The 22,012-nt window shown below is 35.4% G+C and overlaps 1 long non-coding RNA gene across 2 annotated transcripts in view; it reads left to right on the top strand.

The window, feature by feature from the left end:
* Window positions 1-20,121: 20,121 nt before the first annotated feature.
* The window catches only part of LOC129524112 (uncharacterized), a 182,765-nt gene continuing 180,874 nt past the window's right edge, over window positions 20,122-22,012 (top strand). For both annotated transcript variants that reach the window (XR_008667766.2, XR_008667765.2), the window contains exon 1: window positions 20,122-20,199. This is a non-coding gene — a long non-coding RNA (uncharacterized lncRNA). The remainder of the gene's footprint in view (window positions 20,200-22,012) is intronic.

The raw sequence follows: 22,012 nt of genomic DNA, 5'->3' as shown, positions 1-22,012 counted from the left end.
GTTCCTTCTGGAGATTATAGTGAAGAATTAGTTTCCTTGGCTTTCAGAGGTTTAGGGACTGCCCGCCAACCTTCCATGTCTTCTCCATCTTCAAACTCAGCCACAAATGTTGAGTCTCATGATGAGTCATTCTGATCCTTCTTCTATTCCTTTTTCTCTTTGAAGGACCATTGCTTGCAATTACATTTGAACCACCTGAATACTATCAGATAAATTTCCCATCTCTAGGTTTTTAACTTAACCACATCTACAAAGTCCCTTTTTCGAAATTTAAGATAACATATTCTGAGGTTACAGAGATTAGGATGTGGACATTGATGGGGTGACATTATTCTGCTCACCACAAAGGCCTTCCACCAAAGACGAATTATGTAAGAATACAACCTGGGTACAAGGCAGGTCATTTTCCTGCTCAGCAACAGGCAAGGCAAGCTGCCATCCCCATGCTTCTGGCAGGCCTCAATTATTAATTCTCCTTTCCACCAGTGCGGCACTGAAAGCTCTGACTCTCCTCATAGGCTTAAGGATCCTTGCTTGTGGCACCTGTCACATTCCAATGTGTTTCTTCCTTTTGCTCCAGATTTAGCAAATGGCTAATGCTTAAAGCAAATTTATTTAAAACAATTGAAAGTGATTGTCACCTTGCTGTACTTGTCAGGAATATATACATTGAAAAGAAAGGGTTGGGCACAGATGTGCTTGAGAAAAGAACTTCATTTTAGGGTAGATTCCTCTGGTCACAGTCTGCCTTCCTGTAAATAGATGTCTCCTGCTAAGCTCAGGGTGGCTTGTGCACTGCATAAGTGCTCTCTCCCCATTGAAAACTGCACGTTGAAGCCCATGTCTGTGAGCTGTGCTTCTATGTCCCCCTTCTCAGGCTCCCAGTTCCCATTAGGGTTAGAGAGACAAGGAACTCATACTTCTGAGTGTTCAAACAGGCAGGAAGTAAGCACTTTCAGGATTCCTTTGAGGAGCCTGAGACCTAGCATTAGCCTCTCTGCAAAAGAAGCTAACCAGAAGCACAGATTTAAAGTAAGGAGTTTTGTTTTTGTCTCTGCATCTGCCATAGGCTTTTTTAACCTCCCTTCTACTCTTGTTTCATTTTTGCATGCATGTACAAAGAAATGCATTTCACTCTTGGCCTAACCCTGGGTCAGCACAGATCCACTCGCACACACATTCTCCTTCACTTTTAAAAGGCAATGCTTACAAAGTATTCATTCATTTTGCTTTACATTGTAAAAAACAACACTAGGGGCAAATCCTTATTGAATGTAGCACTTTTTTCCCTTTAGTTGTAGGATAAACGCCAAGAATTTAAGAACATTGGAGTTTTAGTTAGACTAGGTTTCAAATAGTAAATTCAATTTTTGTTTGTTTATTTAGCAACAGAGGATAAAGGAGCCAAGAGAAACCAGACTATCTCTACAAGCACTAACCAATACTGTTTCATCAAAGCCTTTTTGGTTCATTAAGAGGGACAACCTGGCTTACTCTGATGCATTGCTCCTTTTTATCAAAGCAAGTTAACAATCCAAGGCCCAGTCATCTGAAGTGAGTTTAAAGTGTTTTGTAAATGAAGTCAACATACAGTTGGGAGTAGTCATTATGACCAGATAGTTTTGGATAGGATCAAATAGTAATTTGTTATAATCTGTTTTAATATGAACCACGCTTAAAATATTTAAAAGGATAGTGTCAAGTCATTTTCGCAATCCTTCCCTCCTCCAGTATAATTTATTTACCTTTCGGTGATAACCTCAGAATTACATTCCTCCTTATATTTGTGGCTTCTTTTATTTCTGGTGAGAATTGCTTTCATATAGACTTCCCCTTCCAGACAACTGTAAACCAAAAATAAAATTCTAAGCCACCACAACTGACTGAACAGACTCCCTCTGGGCTAAAGAGACCCCAGAGAAAACTGAATTCCTGAGCATGACAGGAAGGGAGGTTGGACACACCTCCTGATCTCCCTCCCTTTTGGGGCTTAGGCACAATTGACCAGCATTAACATTAACATAGAGATCATGAAAGTGACCAAATATTCTTTGTGGCAATAAGATACAAAATTCCAACCAGACTCTGGTATACCAGCACACGACAGATAGCAGACCCTGAAAGGAATCAAGGCATTTTGCCCCCAAATATATTTTTTTGGCATTTTTAGAAATGGCTGCCACAGGGCCAGCAGACTGAAATGGCCCTGCCAAGCTGTCTGTTGTGGGAGAAATTTGCATCTGTAGAGAATCTCCATTATTGCAGCCATACTTTCCCTTTCTAGGCCTTTCTGGGATCTAGGAGAGATTAACTGAGTGCCCGACACCTTTTTAAGGCCTTAAAAGAGATGTTTACCATCTTTTCTTTCTGAGGGTTGATACCTATGAGGCTTCAGCTACACAATGAAAAAGTTGACCTCCACAGCCTCCTTACCTTAAGTCAAGCATTTATTTCTAATAACTTCAAGTCTTTAGTCAAAGCTTAACTTTTCAACCAATTGCCAATTAGAAAAACTTTGAATTCGCCTATGACCTGTAAGCCCCCACTTGAAGATGTCTCACCTCTTTAGGCGGAACCAATGTACACCTCCCATGTATTGATTTATGATTTTACCCATAATTCCTGTTTCTCTAAAATGTATAAAAATAACTATAACTTGATCACCTGGGACACACTTTTTCAGGACCTCTTAAGACTGTACCATGGGCCATGGTCATTCATATTGGTTTAGAATAAACCTCTTTAAATATTTTACAGAGTTTGGTTTTTCCATTAATACAACACATATTCTGGATGAAATATTCACTTTAAACATTACAACTTTGGCTCTCTGCCCCTTTTTCAGAAGAAAATTGTTATTTACATGCCAGTGTTATTACATTTGTCAGTAAGATTCCCAAAAAGGCATTTGTTCTTCAGTTGCTTTGAATCAACTGCCATTAAAGAGAACATAAAGTCTGTACACTGGATGTGGTGAAAATAATAATAATAAACTTGTGTTCATGTTTGAAGAGGTATTTTATTAGTAAAACAACAGGGTAGAAAGATAAATCATAATCCATATGCAAGTTAAATTGGATGACCTAATTTAATGGCAATTTTAGTAATCTCAGCTGCTAATAAAAACACACGTATTCTGATGTGACTAAAGATAATATTTATTTCTGGAAAAATGGAAAGAGACTTTATTCTGTGGGGGGTTATTCTGTGATTCATTTTAAAACTTTTTTTTCTATCTTAATATAAAAACATCCTTCAATAGTTTGCACCTCTTCTCTTACCCAACAGCAAAAATGCTATTGATTTGAGACATTTTTGAACAATTCTTATTTCTCATGTAGAGGATGATAAGGATAGCCATCCCAGAATAACAAAATAACAAGTTAATCAGAGGAGCACCTGAAGTGCAGGGCACCAAAAGTGAGTTCCTACCTGGTGTTGAGGAGGACCATGAAGACATTGTCACTATTGCTTGCAAATGTGGTGCGGTGGCTCATGCCTGTAATCCCTGCACTTTGGGAGGCTAAGGCAGGTGGATCACCTGAGGTCAGGAGTTTGGGACCAGCCTGGCCAACATGGTGAAACCTTGTCTGTACTAAAAATACAAAAATTAGCCGGCCATGGTGGCAGGCACCTGTAATCTCAGCTATGGGGGAGGCTGAGGCAGGAGAATTGCTGGAACCCAGGAGGCGGAGATTGCAGTGAGTCGAGATTGCATCATTGCACTCCAGCCCGGGCAACAACAGGGAGACTCTGTCTCATAACAAAAACAAAAACAAACAAACAAAAAGAATGACCCTGGCTTGACTCACAAAAGCAGAAAAAAATTTGTGTGAGAATGCTCATTTCCAGCTAATAATGTTCATCCTATTCAAGTTTTTTTTTGTTCTGGGGATGAAATTGCATATCCTTGTGGTTCTTACTTGTGTTTCTGAGAGAGAAGAAAGGAAGAAACTTGTCAGGAGGTTAGGGTGGGTCCTTGATTGAATTCTTTGAAACAAATGAACAGCCTGAAAAATCAAGCTGCAGGCGCAGATAAGGGAATTTACACAGGAGGGCTTGCCTAAGACATGCCCACAGCTGCACAGATAAGAAAGTCTACATAGGTTACTTGTCCAGACATGCCCGCAATGGAAAATTCCATCCCCTAACACATGTGCCATAAAGGGACCAAAACAATATGGAGTAACTCAAGCTAAGGGCCCTCATGAGCACTAGGAGGATAGGGAAGAGCTACCAGAAATTCACACCTTGTGCAAATGAGACACCCAGCCCTCACTGGTTTCTCAAAAAACCCTTTGCATTCATTTGTTTAAATGGCAACCCATTCAGGCCCCCTCTCTGCTGCGGGAAGCTTTCTTCCTTTGCTTATTAAACTTTTGCTCCAAACTCATCCTTTCTGTCCATGCTCCTTAATTCTCTTGGTTGTGAGACAAAGAACTCCAGGTGATAGATACCTCACAACATGATACTGCTGCACTGTGGTGCCTTGGTGAGACTGTAACATTTCCTTACTCAGTAGTAATGCAGAGCACCTTCGTGTACTTATCTCCTGTATTCATAGTCTATACACACATATGCAACATCAACAAATAATTATTCACATCTCATTTTTACTTCACAACATGCTATTGAATATCAAATTTTTGAACCAATTCTTTGCTGTTGAAAATTAGGATTTATCCAATATTTCACCCTCTAAGCAAAGCTGAAACAAATGTAATTTTAGATACTTTTTCAACAATGAATATATTTCTAGGAGTGAAACTACCACGGCAAAAGTTATGAATATTTTAAAGCCTTTTGATTTATGTTAAAACACTGCCTTTGAGAAAATCAACATCATATTGTACTTGCATCAGGAGTGGTGCATTTCATTAAAAAAGTCTTAAATTTTGCAAAACATCTATATTATTATGTATAGCACTATTCAACAAACTTAAATTTCCATTAGCTAGGACTCATTCTCAACTCTTTTGGCAGACAAATTATTTAACTATAAACATCTCCCTAAATTTATCAAAATATAATTTGCTTCACATAATTTATAGAGACCTCAATCTGTTAATGATGCCTGTCCTCAGTACTGTCCCTTCAATATGACCTTAAAAGTTGTTTAATAAATTTGTTTTCTTTAATTTTAAAGTTTATATATTTGTCTATTTTCTATTTTATTTCTTCAGTTTAAGATAACTTTTCCCCCACAGGGATATTTACTTTTCTTTATTCTTTTCCAAGGCTAATTATGAATAGAATTGTGTTTTAAATATCTATTTCCTCATACAATATGAGTATTCCCCCCACAGTCTAGACTATTATTGATATATTCTCCAACTGTACTTAGCTATTCCATGTTTGGATAGCTCTAATTATTTAATCAAATCTATGGTAATATAAATGTCCCCTGTATGTCTTTTTTATTATTTTTCCTAGTTTTATACTCATGAGAAATATAAAACATGTTTAATCATACTTTCCTTTGCAGCTCTTAAACTATTTACAATTTTAATTTTGCTTAAATTGTGTACCCATACTAAATATCCCTAATTTCTTTTTCCATTTCCCATATATTGAACCCCTCTGTGTATAGCTTGTCACCTCCCCAAGGAACACTCCAATTTGCCTTTTAAAATCACAGTAAGAAATAAACTCATGTTCTCTGTGGCTTAACAAGGAGAGAATATACTGGACAATCACCTTCCTCTTTTACTTTTCAAGAGAGCCAGCATCTCCTACAGCATTCCTTAAACAGATTAATAATTAATCAATAGCAACACATAAGAGTTGAATAGTATGGGGATTAAAATCAAATCTTTTTCTCTTTTCACTTTTTTGTGTCAGTAAAGTTGTGCTTCTTCAACTCTGTGGTGATTGTACTTTGATTATGTGCAGGAATTTAGCTATAAGTATTAAATATTACTTAGTTACATTCAACGCATTTATGAAGCCACTGACATCAGTAAGTAAACAGATCCCATGAACCCAGTGTGGCAGAGACAGTGCTAAGAGAAACCTGGGCATAGCTTCTTTCCTCCACACATATGTGTGGATTTGCTGAGGCTGATTTGCTGTAAATATTTTCTGTTAAAAGCTTAGACATGTGGGTGGGGTGGCTATTTCCTTAATATTAATAGTAATGTATGCTTTAATTACAGGAAGGACTAGAGAGAGAATACTATTTTGAGTGAGGTTATACTATTTGGAGTAACACTATTTTTAGCAGTGAGCCAACATGTCCTCTAGAACAAGTAGGAAAGCTGGATTAATTTCAAAACCATATAGCAAAGGCATCAGAGAGCTACAGAAACAAGGGCTAATGTATTAATGGCCTGAATACAACAAAAACAGAGGAAGGGCAAGTTTGCTCTCAGTGCTTGAGTGAGGACCTTCATCTTCTCCTGCCCTGCGACATTAGTGCTCCTTTCTCTAGGGCCTTTGGACTTTGACCAGGACTTGCCTCTTGGACTTTCCGGGTTTAGCCTTTGTGAACTATGGCACCACCTTTCCTGAGTCTCCAGCTTGCAGATGGCAGATAGTGGGACTTTTCAGCTTCTGTAATCATGAGAGCCAATTCCTGTAATAATTCTTTTTCCATATGTATAGATATCCTATTGATTCTGTTTCTCTGGAGAACTCTAATACATATGACAAACCAAAAAAGTGAAAGAATATATTCGTAATAAATATGTCAGACGAATACTAATATCCATGCTATATAAAGAGGTCCTACAAATGGAAAAAGAGAAAAAAATGTGGGAAAAACAGGGAGGAACACTTCACAATAGACACATCTCAATAGCTAATGAATATTTTAAAAACTCACTCAGCTTCCTTAGTCAGCAGATTATGCAAATAAGACCACATTAAATACTACTACATACCCAACAGAAAGTTAAACTTTAAAAGGACAGGAAATACTAAGCTTGAGGAGTACATAAAGTAAATGGAGCATTCAAACATTGCTGTTAGGACTGTTAGTTGATCCAGCCACTTTGAATGACTATTTGACAGTGTTTGCATACGCTGGACGTAGTCATACACTGCGGCTCTGTACTGTTGTAATAGTCTGAAGCTTCACATGCAACTCAAAATAGATAAATTAAGGCATATCTATATACTGTAATACAAAACAGCAATAAGAATGAACATACTATAGGTATGTGGTATGTTGTTGGTGAGTCTTCTAAACATGATGTTAAATAAAAAATTACAAAAAAACGAGAACACATACTATTAATATATGATTCCATTTACATACAGTTACAAAATAAAATGAGCAACACTAATTTATGAAGAGAGAGGTCAATAGTGGTTACCCTTGCAGGATCAAGTGTTCAGTACTAGGAAGGTACATAACTCGGGCTTATGGGATACTGTTTTTATTCTGTTTCTAAAACTGGGTGATAGATGCAATGAATTTGGAAATTAATTAAGCTGTGCACTTATAATTTTTGCACTTTATTGTGTTTATGCTATAAATCAGTAAAATGTAAATTAATTTCTACTGCACAAGGAAAAGAGGGAAAAAAAAGACACAGTGATTTAACTTAAAACTAAACTTCTTAGATTCAGCATGACCATACTTGATGGGCAAAGTCGCTAGTATGTTGGAAGCTCCTAATAGCAACTTTCAGAGCTCTGAAATGTTTTGCTGGGTTATGTGCTCCCAGTCCTGTGACCACCTCCATTCTTCTAGGATTCTGTGCTCATTTCTAAATGAATTGGAAACTTAATCTAACTTTCAATGTGTATGTAAAAGATGTGTTCTATTGCCAATTTTTGGAGCATCTGAAATGTTGCAGCAACTGTTTTGATGCTATCATCAAATGAATTAGCAAGCCCAGCTTTGCTTCTCCTGCAGATGTATTGAGCATTCTGTTTATGTTCATATCTCAGGCAAATATTAATCTGTAAGCCAGTGAGGGCCAAAGAAAGACCCATATAGCTCTTCACTAGTGACCTCATTAGGAATAATATAAATTCAGTAATTTACTCTTGCAAATGTCTGTGCAACCAATCATTAATTTATTCAGTAGCAATAAGATAAAATAGATTTTTAATAGATTTAATATTATCTTCCCTGTTCTATTTATGTGCAATCTCATTATGGAAGAAAGACTGAGCAGCATAGCACTAAATGTTTATTTTTTAGGAAGGCTGATTTCCAGAATGTAAAATATAATATTTTGTATTCTCTTTTTTTGTGGCATGTAAAGCTTAGATAAAATACTTCCTAAGAACAGAATATAGTGTTTTTATTACTCACTCTAAGGAATCTAGCACATAATAAGCCCTTGTGGAAATAACAAATAAGGTGCTATGTTCATTAATGATTTGTGCAGGACAGTTTTCCAGATGGCTCTGGACTTATCCAGTTCTCTCTTCTGTCTCATTTGTAGTTCTCATGAATAATTTTATAATGCTCTGGAAATGCAATGTCTTGAGATAAGGGGGAGCTGGCCAGAACACCTGGGCTCTATTACAGTCTCTCCCTAGAAAAAGTATATCTTTCAATGCTTTAGCCCAGCAGGTCATTTCACCCTGGGGTATCAAATCCAGGGCAAGTTGCCTTTTGGGGTTCCTCAGCTGTGGAGCAAGGGTGGCTGGTGTGTTCAGTCAAGTCTTCATCCACCTTGAGCAGCTTTCCTGAGGTAGAGGACCAGCTCCTCATGGATTCTAGGATTCTGTTGTCCCTCACTGACTATCTGTAAGTAATAAACCTACTGCATGTAACTTGTGCGCATGGGTTTTGTTTTTGTCACTGGACTCAAAGACAAGTCGGTAATCAGTGAATGTGGTTCACAATTTACAATGACATATTAAAATAACTAAAAAAAAAAAAGCCATGATTTCTAGGGGATTGGTTAGGTGGGTCCTCCACGGAAGCTCACAGTGAAGTGAAGAGATATTAATATTCACTAAGATGGGACATTGATTACTTCAGTGAGTCAATGATACTGAGTATAATTCTGGTTTTGTTATTTTCTTAACTTACAAGATATTTTTGCCTTTTTTTGCTCTTAAATTGGATTTTTAAAGCTGAGAGAAAAACTGTGAATCAAAGATTGACTGATTTCTCAAGACTGTACTTTCAGGTGATAGTCAAAGTAGGCCCAGAACCCAGATGTCCCTGTGTTGTGCACATTGTACCATATTCTACCATTAGTGAGAGCAATTTTATTAAAATGGATCTGAATCAACCCATGTACAGCACATGCATCATGCTCGAATCTGTTCTAAAATACTAACAAACTCTGAAGAAGACCTTTCTCCCTAGTAAATGTAACAGTGAGATTTGGCAGGATTTCTCGGAATGTCTATTATGGAACAAGCACTGCCTGAAATGTGATGAGGAAAATAAAAAATCCACCAAGAATCATTATCCACTGCACACTGTCAACTTATGCCTGGATACACACAGATAGCAGTGTAGTATCATTGTTCGAAAAGTGTAGGTGGACGCTGGAGCCACACTGCTTGTCTTTAAATTCTAGCTCTTCCTATCAATAGCTCTGAGATCTTGAGAATGTTACATAACCTCTTTGTCCACAGTCTCTTTATCAATAAAAATGTATTAACTTCATAGGATTGTTGTTAGGACAAGTCATCACATGAAAAGTTATTAGCATAGTACTTGGCTTGTGTTTTTAGTATCCCAGAGTAGGAAACTTTTTTTTTTTTTTGAGATGGAGTCTCACTGTGTTGCCCATGGTGTAGTGCAGGTGCAATCTCAGTTCACTGCAGCCTTTGCCTCCTGGGTTCAAGCAATTCTCCTGCCTCAATCTCCCAAGTAGCTGGGGTTACAGCTGTGTGCCACCACACCTGGCTAATTTTTGTACTTTTAGTTGAGACAAGGTTTCTCCATGTTGGCCAGGCTGCTCTCAAACTCTCGACCTGAAGTGATCCACCCACCTCAGTCCCCACAAAGTGCTGGGATTACAGGTTTTGTTTTTTAAAAAAATTAAGGGAAATTACCACTCAATTAAATACACCCCTTTTCACTGAAGTTTTGATGATTGTACACAACCGTGTAACAACCTCCCAAAGTAGAAAGCAACCCACCATGCCATGGAAACTTACCTGTACCTCTTCCCAATCCCCTCCCCAAGTCTGGCAATGTATTTTTAAATTTCGATCACATAGATTAGTCCCATTTGTTCTTTTATGTTTTTGTGTATAACGACCTTACTGAGCTGTAATTTATATAACATAGAATTTACAGAAAGTATATAATTTAGTGGTATTTAGTATGTTCATAAAATTATTAAATGATCACCCTAGTTAATTTTAGAACATTTTTATCACCTCCCCCAAAGAACCCCAACCCCATCAGCAGTCAATGCTTATTTCCAGCTGGCCACCCTCCCCGGCAGTAGGGAGCCACCAATCTACATTCTACATCAATCTGCATTTTTGAGATAGATAGATCCAACTAATAATTATTAATGAATAGTGAATACCTGTTGGATTCAGTTTGCCTATATTTTGTTTAGTACATTTGCATTTATATTCATATATAACATTTTCTTGAACTAATTTCTTATACTTTATGAACCTGGTTTTGATATGAAGTTTTTGCTAGTTTCTTAGAATTGGGGATCTTTTTCTTTTTTTTATTTGAAAAAGTCTGCTATGATTTGAATCATGTATTAATTATACATTAAATGGGAACTTTTCATAATGCAGCCTAACTTGTCTTATTTTGGGGAAGATTTCTTACCTATTAGTTCACTTTTTAAAGTAGCTGTGATTATTTCTTAATTTTTTTCTTGATCTAATTTTAAAATATATTTATCTCAGAATCTATTATAACTTTTTTACATAGATTTAACTAATTTGTTCATAATATTCTCCTATTTTCTTTTTAATGCCATTTGTATTTATATTAGCCTTCTAGGGCTGTGTATTAGTCTGTTCTCATGCTGCTGATAAAGACAATACCTGAGACTGGGCAATTTACAAAAGAAAGAGGTTTAAGGGACTCACAGTTCCACATGGCTGGGGAGGCCTCACAATCATGGTGGATGGCAAAAGGCAATTCTTGTAAGAAGTGGTGGCAAGAGAGAATCAGAGAACCAAGAGAAAGGAGTTTCCCCTTATAAAACCATCAAATTTTGTGAGACTTATTCACTACCATGGGAACACTATGGGGGAAACCTATACTTTTCAATTCAATCACCTCCCATGGGGTCCCTCCCATAACATGTGGGAATTATGGGAGCTACAATTCAAGATGAGATGTGGGTGGGGACACAGCCAAACTATATCAGGCTGCCATAAGAAAATACCACAGACTGGGTGGCTTGAACAATAGAAATTTATTTCTCACAGTTCCAGGGGCTGGAAGTTCAAGACCAAGGTGCCTGCAAGTTTGGTTTCTCCTGTGACCTCCCTTTGGTTTTCAGACGGGCCTTCTCACTCCATCCTCACATGGCCGTTTCTCTGTGTTTGTCTTCTCCTGGGGTTCCCTCTTCCTCTTCTAGAAATACCACCCTTAGGACTTCATTTAACCTTAATTCCTCTTTACAGGCTCTATCTCCAAATGCAGTCAGTTTGGAGTTTAGGCTTCCACATATGAATTTTGGGGGATCACAATTTAGTTCCTAACACCACCTATAGTAGCATCCTCTTGTAATTCCTGAGTGTTATTTGTGACCTTGTTTTACATTTTCTGTTTTAGCATTTTTATTTTGAGGTAATTTTACCTTTACATGCAATTGTAGGAAAAAATACAGATATCTCTTGTATGGTTTACTCAATTTCCTCAATGGTATTATCTTTATTGTGTACTATATTTACATAAAAATGAACACAGTTTGCAAATAAATTATGGTGTGTGTATATTTATATAGCTGGCTGTGTATACACATGCAATATCAAGGTACAATATTGGCATTGATATAATTTTTTAAGATTTCTTCAAATTTGCTTGTACTCATTTGTGTGTGTGTGTATTTAATTCTATGACATTTTATTACATGTGCAGTTAATGTATCTGCAACTACAGTCAAGGTACTAAGCATTCCCAAAAGCCACATAGATCCCTCATGTTATCCTTTTAAAACCACATCTCCTTCCTCCTAGCCGTCTCTTACTTAACCTTTGACAATCAATAATCTTTTCATTTCTGTAATTTTGTCATTCCAAGAATGTTATATAAATAAAATGATACATTACTAAATTTTTGGACTTTTTTTTACCAATCATGATTTTCCAAAAAGTAATTTAAGTTTTTGACTATATGAATGTTTGATATTTTTACTTGCTGATAGTATTTTATGATACAAATGTACCACAGTTTGTGAAACCGTTCACCCACGGAAGGACATCCAAATTGTTACTGGTTTTTGACCATCGTGAATAAAGCTGCAATAAACCTTTGTGTGTAGAATTTTGAGTGGGTAGAAGTTTCACTTCTCTGGGATAAAGGATCAAGAATACAATTTCTGGACAGTATGATAATTACACGTTTAGTTTACAAAGAAACTGTTAAACTGTTTTGAGAGTCACTGTAATATTTTACATTTCTACCAGCAATATATGAATGGTTCAGTTTCTCCACCTTCTCATAAGCATTTATTGCTGTCTCTATTTTTTTCACTTTAGTCATTTTGATAAAATGTCTTGTGTTATTTTGCATTTCCCTAGTGGCTAATGAAGTTGAACATCTTTCATATGTTGTTCATGTCTTTTGCCAATTTTCTAATTGGATCATTTGCTTTTTGACTGATGGGTTTTCAGTTTTAAAAAATATATTTTAGATATAATTCCCTTGGTAGATACGTGGTTTGCAAATATTTTCTCCTGGTCTGTAGCTTCTCTTTTCACCCTCTTAACATAGTGATTCGCAAAGCAAATTTTAAAATTTTGATGAAGTTGAATTTATCAGGTTTTTTTTTGAATCATACTTTTAGTATTGTCTCATATCTTAAAGATTTCTCCTATTTTTAAAGTTTTATAGTTTAATGTTTTATATTTAACTTTATTATCAATTTTGAGTTAATGTTTAGAATAAGATGTGAGATTTAAGTCAAGATTCACTTCTTAAATATGGATGTTTGATTATTTTGGCACCATTTGTTGAAAAGGCCATCTTTCTTCCATTGAATTGCTTTTGCCTCTTTGTTAAAAATCAGTTGAATGTGGGCCGGGTGTGATGGCTCATGCCTGTAATCCCAGCACTTTGGGAAGCAGAGGCGGGTGGATCATGAGGTCAAGAGATAGAGACCATCCTGGCCAATATGGTGAAACCCCGTCTCTACTAAAAACACAAAAATTAGCCAAGCACGGTGGCAGGCGCCTGTGGTGCCAGCTACTCAGGAGATTGAGGCAGCAGAATCACTTGAACCCGGGAGGCAGAGGTTGCAGTGAGCCTAGATTGCGCCACTGCACTCCAGCCTAACGACCGAATGAGACTCCATCTCAAAAAACAAAACAAAACAAAACAAAACAAAACAAAACAAAATAGTTGAAAGTATTGTGTGGGTCTACTTCTACTTCTGGGTTCTATATTCTGTTCGATTGACTTATGCATTTATCCCTCCACCAATGCCATACTGTCTTAATTATAATAATGGTTGTAGTAATTCCTTCCACCTCATTCTTTTAAGATTGTTTTAGCTACTAGCAGGATTGTGGCTTTCCATATATCTTTTAGAGGAAGCTTCTTTAAGTATGCAAAAATAACTTTCTGGGATTTTTTCTAGAAATTTCATTAAACCTATAAATCAATTGTTGTAGATGTAGACATAGATATTATTATTTGAGATTTCTTTTTTATTTATTAGTTTGCCTACCTTTTTGAAAAATCAAATTTACACCTTTTATACAATAACCAACTTTTGGGATACGTTTACCCCATTATCCATATATCACAATTTTTTCCTGCATTTTAGGTACTTTTTGTCCTTACCTTCCAATTCTCTAGTTATTTCTTAAGCTCTGTGTTCGCTAACCCATCAAATGAGTTTTAAATGTAAATTATTATATCTTTCAGTTATAGGTATTATTTGTTATCCTCTTTTAAACACTTTTGGTCTTTGCTTTCTACTTTTTTAAACACATATATTTTGTGTTTGGAGTTAAATAATTCTATTATCCAAAGATTTTGAAGCTTTCTTCTTCTCTCCATTATTGCTGTTTATACTTACATGCATTTTTCTTTTGTGCATTTTGTGATTTTTGTCTTTAAACTACTCATTTTATTTAGAATGTCTTTAAATCAAATCCACTGAAGCCTTTGTTGAAACTGGATTTTTCTACAAAAGATTTCAATTTTTTCTGCCCATTTTCTAGAGGCACTGCCTCCTGGGTACCTATTTAAATTATTTGTTTGATATTTTTTGAACTATATAGTGTGATTTTGGAAAGGCAAAATTGTGTGGATACTACCTTAGATTTTCTTGTTTTTATTTTCCTCCTGTCTACTTCAATTATCAACATCAAGACAGTTAATTTTTTTACCCTCATATTTCTGAGTGACTTGTTTTTCATATATCCTTAAAATTAGTATATAATCCTTTGATCATCCAGCTTTTTAAGAGAATAGAATCTTTTAATTTCTTCAGTTTGCACAGATTCGGAACTTTATGTATACATATCTCTACCAGTAAACACTTATATTTTATACTTTTTCAGCTATATAAATATGCTATCATTAAGTAACATTTCAAAACATAATTTGTACATTCATAATCAATTATAATTATTTACATTTCCATTATAAATTATCTTGGTTATTATAAATATTTTTGGTCTGAATCTTATTATATCATAAAAGTTCTTAATTTGGAAAGTATCTAATATACAGTTCATTCAAAGACAGAAGAATGTCAGATCTGCTATTTTCTAGTTTGTACACTTGCATTATTAAAATTATCTTTGATCCACAGTTTGTTTTTTTTTTGTAGGGCATTTTTAGCTACTTGTCTATTTTTTGACGTTAATTAAACCTAAATTAGAAAAATAATCCATCTATAAACCTATATAGTCAGGCATGTGTAAACTCTAATTTCACATGACGTGCTGGAAAAGAATGAGTCAATGGAAGTGACCCAGTCAACACTTCAGGAATGTGAGCTCCCCACTCTCCTTCTGACTTACTATACTTGGCACAGGACCATTGGGGTCAAATAAAGGAACAAGTGTCAATATACAAATTAAATATTAGAAAAACTGACTTAAATTTTATGTAGAACTAAATATAAATTGGGTACTTTTATTTATTTACTTTTTGGACTCCAACAGCTTACTTGTGAATTCATTGCGGTTTGTGGACCATACTTAGAGATAAGATGACTAGATTCCCTGCAGTTGAGCAGGTTGGGTGTTAAAAATATTACATGTCAGACATAAGGTCACAGGATAATGTGACCTTATAGGCTGGAAATGTTTGGGAAAATTAACATAAAAGCCCTGGTTTTGTAGTCTACTCTCATTTATTATTTTAATATGCTCAATATTTTTAATATTTTAAGTCAATTCTCTTGAATTTGCTAATTATTGTCACATTTCTAAGTAACATAATTGTATTACCTCCTTGAAATACAGAGATTTATTTAAGATGTTGAGATTAAAAGGAAAGGAATAATTTGATTAGTAGCCAGAGGGAGATATCTGGCCAAATGAGATTTGTTTGTGTAATTGCTTTAAAAAGGACAAGATGGGAATATGTGAAAATTGTGAAGAAAGAGGTTTCTAATTCAAAGAAACATTTTAAAAGCCTTTAATATATTTCCAGTTGTGCAGCTTGAACTTTTCTTACTTAAATCCCATTTGAAATAAAAATTACCTACAATAAACAGTAAAATAAAATATATGTTTTCTCTAAATTGAGGCTGGATCAGGTACAACACAGTTCTTTTCTGAGGCTTTGTAGAATGGAATACACATATTGTATGATATTTTCCATACAGTTTTTCTAGTAAATATAAGTTAACCTAGGGGAACAATGTAAAAACTATTTGAAAAGTAGATTGGAACAGAAATCCAAGTCTACTTAACTGGTGTAGATATAAAGTATATCATGGAAATGTCAGAAGGGGAATGAGAAAAGCAATCGTTTGGAGTAGTGTATAAAGTAGAAATAAAATCTCTCCATAGTGACGGTCTTGGAACCAAGCTTGCTTTCAAATTCTAACATAAAATGAGGGTTTCTTATAGGGCAATGTAGACTCCATTTGCACAATTTTCTACATTGTATAAAGCATTGATATCAAATTATTCACTGAAACCTGAGTGATGGAAGAAAGTACACATTATATAGTTAATGATTACTTAGCGACTGCACAGGAGAAAAGTAAATTTGAAATAGTTAACCAAAAGAATATGTGGCACATATGAAAAATTCAAATAGGAAAACAACAGAAAAGGTGCCAATTGTTTTAATCATACAAGGAATCGAATATTTTATTTTCCTCAGCTATTATTAATAAATGATAAATAAACTAAAGTGTTTCAGTTTAGTTTAGGATGGTTTCTCTACGTGAGTGTGGCACCAGAAATAATAATGATTTTTAAAGAAGGACATAGCTGCCTAGTAGTCAGCTAGACACAGAATTCTAACACATGTTCTTATTACTCTAAATGAAATTGAATGTATTGCTTATTTTAGAAGACTTTTTGAAAACATCGATTCAATATTGATAGGAAAGCATCATAAAAATTAACAGTAATTTCTGAGCCGCTGCCTAGATCTCTTGTGCTGTTTATTAAATATTCTGTTGAGTCATTGTTACATGTCCATCTTCATGCTGAATTCAGGGAATACAGAGATGGATAAAGCACTATATCTACATGGAAGTGTTTTGTATGTTCGCATACATGTAAGGGGTATAAGTGCAGGTTTTATAGTGGATATATTGCATATTGGTGAAGTTTGGGCTTTTAGTGTAACCATCACCTGAAAAGTGGATTTTTGCATCTATTAAGTAATTTCTCATCCCTTTCATCCCACCCTGTCAAGTCTCCCATATCTATTATTCTACATTCTATGTCCATGTTTACGTATTTTTTAGCTCCCACTTTTAAGTGAGAACATATGGTATAAGTGAGAAAATGGGGCTATTTTTGTTGTTGTTGCTGAATTGAGTTCCTTGTAAATTCTGAATATTAGTCCTCTGTTGGATGCATAGTTTGCAAATATTTTCTCCCATTCTACAGGTTTTCTGTTGACTCTTGATTATTTATTTTACTGTGTAGAAGCTTTTTAGTTAAATTAAGTCCCATTTGTCTGTTTCTGTTTTTGTTGCTTGTGCCTTTGAAGTCTTAGTCATGAATTCTTTGCCTAGACCGATGTCTGAAATAACTTTCTCTAGGTTTTCTTGTAGTGTTGTTATAGTTTCAGGTCTTACATTTATGTCTTCAATCCATCTTGAGTTGATTTTTGTATATGGCAAGAGATAGGGGTCCAGTTTCATTCTTCTGCATATGGATATCCAATTTCTCCAGCACCATTTGTTGGATGGTGTATGTATGTTTCCCTTATGTATGTTTTTGTAGACTTTGTCGAAGATCAGTTGGATGTAGATATGTGGATTTATTTCTGTGTTGCCTAGTCTGTTCCACTTATGTTATATAGAAGAGTTTAAAGTTGAATGAGAGATAAATGCATAAATAAATAAATGATATACTAATATAGCAACACATAAATAAATTCTGTGAATGGTCATTGGAGGATATCACTATTTCCAAATTAATCAAAGTTACTTTTCTTCATGAAATTTCATCTTATTGTTTCCTTTAACATGAATATGAATTGGGTTATAGCTTATATGTAATCAGAAGAAGGTCTGTAATCATGAAAATATTTGTCTACCATCTTTACTTTGTGCATCTCTATGGTACTTACAACCAACGTACCCTGGGTTTTCTTTGGCATTTTCTACTTATAACATGTTTCATTTGCATCTTCTATAAACAACACCTGTCTTCTAAATATACTGATTTTGCTTTTGTACTTTATTTTTATGCTTCATGTCCAAATGGCACAGAGACAAGAATACTCAATTAGTATACAGTATGTATTAGTGTGCTTCCACATGTATGCCATCCACATTCTATTATGCTTCTAGAAAATCTGCCAGCTTCATCTATAAATTCTATTCAGTTCTCTGAAGCACCAGAATCAATATTCTTTTAATTGTTTTCTGAGTTTGTGATTTTATGTGAACTTTTCAAAATAAATTACCAGTGCTGCATATCACTCATTTAAAAAAACAATAAATCAACTTCAAATGCAAGCACATGTCTGGGAGATTTGACAGCTTTAGAAATAATAAGAACTAATAATTTTTTTACTATTTTTTGTTTCAAATCTCTGTACCATAATTTTACATTATATGGAAATCCTTTGTAATAAACTTGGAATTTATCACAGTAGTTGTGTATTTTTTTTTTTTTTTTTTTTTGAGACAGAGTCTCACTCTGTCATCCAGGCTGTAGTGTAGTGGTGCGATCGGAGCTCACTGCAACCTCCGCCTCCTGGGTTCAAGCAATTCTCCTGCCTAAGCCTCCTGAGTAGCTGGGACTACAAGCGTAAGCCACCACATCCGGCCAATTTTTGTATTTTTAGTAGAGACAGGGTTTCACCATCTTGGCCAGGCTGATCTCGATCTCCTGACCTCGTGATCCACCTGCCTCGGCCTCCCAAAGTTCTGGGATTACATGCATGAGCCACCGCACCCAGCCTGCATTGCATTGTTTTATTCAAAACTGTGAATTTGTTCAGAGAACACCCTTTAACGTCATCATTGTGTTTCTAATGTTAGCGCACAGGTGCTTAATATTTCCTGAATGACTGAATGACAAGAAATGAATCAATATGATAGTAAAAATGTTTGCTCAACCAACTAGTGACAGTTTCTCATGCATGAGAATATGTTAACTTAATTACTGCAGTCCTGAGAACTTCTCTACATTGGTGGTGTGACTCTTTATCTGTGTTTGCAGCTTTGGTGTTGCCTGCTTCAATCTCCCTTAGGAGACATTCTGTTGCTAGATGGGTCTCACAGCTGACTGCCTCCAGCTGCTGTCACTGTGGAACGTGCCACGGAGGTCGAGGAGGCCATGTTCTTCTGGGATGTGTCCTGTTAATGACTGAGCACAGTGGCGCAGGGAGCCGTCCCATTTCCACCTGACGCAGGACTCCTATAACAGACAAGCAAGGCTCTGGGGTTCCCACTGGACTGGCCTAGGCTGTCTCAGAGCTGCACTGTGCTACCCGATCCCTTACTGCTTCTCCTCTTCTCAGGGGTCCAAATGGCCTCTCTTCCTGTTCCTGCCCCCCATACATCCTTTGGGCACCGAATCCCAACTTGGCGCCTGTTTCTCTGAGTTGCTGAATTGATAATGTATCTGGAAATACAATGCATGGGAAGCTGTGGCATTACAACAATAACTTACTTTTGTGGTACTTTATAATTTTCAAACTGAGTTTATTCAGAAGTGGGCTATCATATCTCAGGCCATTTCTTGTTAATTTGAACAGTAACATTTCAATCATTGCTGATTCACAGACCTTTAATAGTGTAGGGTGTCTAAGGACCACTTATTTTAAATCTCCCTGTGTTACAGATGACGAAATTTGGAAGCTTAAAAGTGATTTGCTCAAGGGCAAATAACAAATTAGAGACAAAATTGAACCACATGAGAGCCCAGGAGCCCTTTCAGATATGATGTTGCCTATACAAAAATCTTAACCTCAGTTTAAGTAAAGCAATTATTAAAACAATTATGCAGTAAAGATCTAAATGTTATATTTGTTGAGTCATGCATTGTGCACTATAAAAAAGATACTTTGATTCTCTTCAACTTCAGTGATGCAGTCCTTATCCTATATACCATAATAATTTTGAAAGTAATGAATTAATTTACATTAACTTAGAGAACTTTTAGATGCACCAAAATATTGAGCAGAAAGTGAAGAGTTTTTATATTACTTTGCTAGAGCTGCCCCCACAGCCTGTGTGGCTTAAACAGTGGAAACTTATTATCTCACAACTCTGGCAGCTAAAGTCCAAGATCAAGGTGTCGGTGGGGATAGTTCCTTCTAATGGCTATGAGAACCTCCCTTCTAGCTTCAGATAGTTTGCCCGTAATCTTTGATGTTCCTTGGCTTGTAACAGAATAACTCTAATCTTCACATTACATTCTCCATGTGAATTATAGATGGAGTTGGGAAGAACTGACATCTTGGCAGCAGTGAGTCTTCTTATACTCCTGGATAGAAAAACATTGAGTATTTCTCCATTTATCAAATCTTTGACTTTGATCATCAGAGTTTTGTAGTTTTGTTTATGTAGAAGTGCCAGTTCAATGATGTGTCTTTAAATTAAAATTCCATTTTCTCATTATTGGCATATTGGAAATCAATTGACTTTTGTTTATTAACCTTTTATCCTTCAACCTTTGTGTAATCATTTATTAGTTCCAGAAATTTTTCTTGATTCTTTGGGATTTTCTACATAGAATTCAAATCATCTATAAACTAAGGCAGTGCATGTCTTCCTTCCCAATTTCTTTATGTTTTATTATCTTTTTTGGTCTTATTGTATTATGTAGAACTTCCAGTAAACTATTGAAGACAAGTGTTGTGAGGGGACATCCTTGTCTTGCTCCTGAGCTGAGAGGGGAAGCATCTAGCTTCTCACCATTAAGTGCAATGTTAGCTGTACATTTTTGGTTGATGTTCTTAATTAAGTTGAGGAAATTTCCCTTATTCCTAGTTTGCTGAAAGTTTTTATCATGAGTCCATGTTAAACTTTGTCAAATGCTTTTTCTGCATCTATTGATATGATCATATGAATTTTCTTATTTATCCTATTGATGCATTGAATTATATTATTAATTTTCAAGTGTCAGATCAGCCTTGCATACCTGGAATAAATTTCACTTGGTCATGACATGTAATTCTTTTTATACATCGTTGGATTCAACTTGCTAATGTTTAGTTGTGTAATTTTGTATTTACATTCATGAGAGTTCTTGGTCCACAGTTTTCCTTTTTTGTAATGTTTTTGTCTGGTTTTGGCATTAGAGTACTGCCAGCCTCATAACATGAATTAAGATGTGTTTTCTCTGCTGTTATTTCCTGAGAAAGATTGTAAATAATTGGTATAATTTCTTCAGATAAGAATTTACCAGTAGAATTTACCAGTAGAATTTACCAGTGAACCCATCTGGACCTGATGCTTTCATTTTGGAAGGTTATTAGTATTTATTTAATATCGATTGGCTTATGTAGAATATCTACTTCTGATATTGTCTTTCAGAAACTGGATCATTTCATCTAAAGTATTCAATTTGTGAAGATAATAATATGTTCATAATATTCACTTATTATCTGTTTAAAGTTCACACGATCTGTAGTGATGGTTCTTCTTTCATTTCTGATATTAATACTTTGAGTCTTCTCTCTGTTTTTCTTAGTTAGCCTGGCTAGATATTTATCAATTTTATTGGTCTTTTCACAGAACCAGCTTTTGCTTAGATTTAGAGGTAATCAGTTATCCATATAGTAAGATCAGGGCCCATTTTATGTAATTTTTATTCTCACATATAAACACAGTATGAGCTTTTCTATGGTAAAAATAAACCAGTAAAAACCTAAGACCTGAAATATAGACCCATGGAAATAGTTGCTGAATTCTAGGCAAATACGGCATGTCATAGGGAGGTAAATCTGAAAAGATATTTGGCACAGTCTGAATTAGAGAATTAATTTTTTTATGATAATCAAGTTAAAATGTACTGTTCAGAACAGACCAGTCCTCATATTCTTGGTTCTATTATTTGCCTCTATTATTTTTGTATCTCAAATATTTCTATATGGTTGTATTTTGGACCAAATATTGAACAATGGCGGAGATAAATGTGGTTTTAAGGATTGAAAGGCTAATGGGGGTTAAAAATACTTTTCAGGATTAAACCTAAAATAATGTGATGCTCTGGGTTGATTCTAGATTGAAACATTGTAGAGACAAAAACATAAAGAAAGTGTCCTTTGAATTGCTTT

This window comes from Gorilla gorilla, chromosome 7, assembly GCF_029281585.2.
Source record: "Gorilla gorilla gorilla isolate KB3781 chromosome 7, NHGRI_mGorGor1-v2.1_pri, whole genome shotgun sequence".
NCBI classification, from domain to species: domain Eukaryota; kingdom Metazoa; phylum Chordata; class Mammalia; order Primates; family Hominidae; genus Gorilla; species Gorilla gorilla.
This window is presented reverse-complemented; position numbering and strand designations above follow the sequence as displayed.